The following is a 2423-nucleotide window of genomic DNA, read 5'->3' as shown; positions in this document are numbered from 1 at the left end:
TATCGATTTCGCCCCCGGCATTGGCACGCCACCCCTCGGCTCATCTCTAGCGAGCCTGGTTTTATCCCCTTCCCCCTTTGAACCTAGTTTAAAGCCCTCTCAATGAGCTCTGCCAATTCGTGAGCCATGATCCTTTTCCCCCTGTGAGATAGCTGGACTCCATCTGTCGCCAGCAGGCACAGTGCTGTGTAAACCTCCCCATGATCAAAAAAGCCAAAATTCCTCCGATGGCACCAGCCCCTGAGCCACGCGTTGATCAGGTGTGTTTTCCTGTTCCTTTCAGTATTCTTCCCTGCCACTGCAGGGATAGAGGAAAACACTACCTGTGCTCCCGATCCTTGAACCAGTCGCCCCAGTGCCCTGAAGTCCCTTGATCACTGGGGTAGTAGTCGGAAGACCGTACCAGACCAATGTAGGTCCTTTCAGGAGTACTTGCTTTTATAATAAGGTTCTAACTTCCTTTTCTTTTTTTTTTTTTTTGTTTCCCCCCCATCCTTCTGCTTTTATTGCATAGTGGGGATAAAAAAAGCTGTTTCTCTTTATGGTTATACTAAATGATAATGAAATCGTAATTTTATAAATATGGGGCCAATGGAGACTGTTAGAGCACTTAGGCTGAATGATGTTTTTATTCCAAGACATCCAGAAAAAATATGAAAACTTAAGGAAATGACAACCCACCACTTCCTTTGGCAGTCTTTTGCAATGGTTAACTGGAAATTCTACATTGTACTTTCTGTCTTCACCGTGGCTTAATATTTGCCTGAAGACTTTTGAGCCTTCTTTCTAGCAGCTTCCAAATACTTTGCTGTTTAGTATGTTTCTGCAGATTTTCTTTTAATAAATAATAGATAATCATAATGTTAAACTGAGTCTCTGAGACTTTTCATCACCAATTTTATCCTCTTTCTCTACTGTTATTATTTATTCGGGTCTGAAAATGTAAACAGCAAAAACTGAAATGATCAATGCAGAATAAATAAACGATAGTGATCTCTCACGCACGTTTGTTAAGGGGAAGCATCAGTTGTATAAAACATAGTTAAAATATAATGGACTCCAGATGCTACACAACCGTAATGTGTTTACTTTCAAAGCAGAAGACAATCACACTGAGGAAGAGCCCTGTTGAAATGCCTTTATTTCTCCTTTGTAAAATGACTTTGGTAGATATAATCACCTTGTTGAAGGATGTTAGTCATGGTTGCTCATTCTACCATTATTGACTCAATGTATTCAGAGTGGTTTGTGTATCAAATCCATTGTGTATCTGTGCTAATCAAATATCTGATCATATGTAAACTACAAGTTGATACTTGATTATGATTTCTGATAAGCTAATGTCCATAATGTGCTAAATTCATATTTTTCAATACTGAAGCTGGATATTTAACTCTGTATTAAGGCACAAGTATTCCCCTGAATTCTTCAAAAGCAGGCCATCTTTTTAGATTTGTATTTGTGTTTAGGATCAGATATATTGTTTCTTCTCCAGAGCCATAAATGACTGTTGCCAAACTATATAAATTGTTGCCATAGATCCCATTAGATATTGTATAGGGTAATCAAATGTTCTGAGCATGGTGTTCATAATTTACTAGAGATTCCCTTGCATATACACACTCTGCAAACATATAACTATTTTGTGAGTATTTGTTTTTTTAATTCATTCTCTGTGGCCATGATCCAGTAGAGAAGAAAGAAGAAATGTATGCACACAGAAGCTGTGGAACGTCAATAACACTACTTACATGAAACTGACAAGCTTCATCAAATCGAAGAAAATGTTAAATATAAATCAATTTTTTATAATACTTTATTTTCAGTCTGTTTTACAGATATGGTCAGCATGATTCAGTGATTACAATGATGTTTGTTGTATTATCATTTCTTTTGGCTCTTTTTCATTATACTTTCCAGCCCAAGGGAGACTTTTTACATGTCTGTTGAACATGAGGCAGAATTTGATGCTCATCTGATTACTCTGAAGGGATAGTTTTTAAGGGAGAACTAACAAACAAAATACCACAAATCCTACCCTGAGCTCCTTCTGAGCTTCAGCTGAACCTACAGTCACCAGCACATTTCCACCCCCAAGCTCTTTGATCAGTTCTCTAAGGATATCATTAACAGTACTGTATACTGTGTATAGAAAAGTGAAGAAGCATAAGATGTAGTCTGCAGCAGGCTGTATGCCTTATTTATATAATAAACCAAGCCCAATTACATGTGATGTGACGTGCTTGGGAGAAAGTGTCTGCAGTTACGTAAAGAATTGTCGTGGTTTAATCTCAGTCGGCAACTAAGCCCCCCGCAGCCGCTCGCTCACTCCCCCCCACCCGGTGGGATGGGGGAGAGAATTGGAAGAGCACAAGTGAGAAAAAGTCATGGGTTGAGATAAAAACAGTTTAATAATTGAAATA

Source organism: Aptenodytes forsteri, unplaced genomic scaffold (assembly GCF_000699145.1).
Source record: "Aptenodytes forsteri isolate BGI_AS27 unplaced genomic scaffold, ASM69914v1 Scaffold171, whole genome shotgun sequence".
NCBI classification, from domain to species: domain Eukaryota; kingdom Metazoa; phylum Chordata; class Aves; order Sphenisciformes; family Spheniscidae; genus Aptenodytes; species Aptenodytes forsteri.
This window is presented reverse-complemented; position numbering follows the sequence as displayed.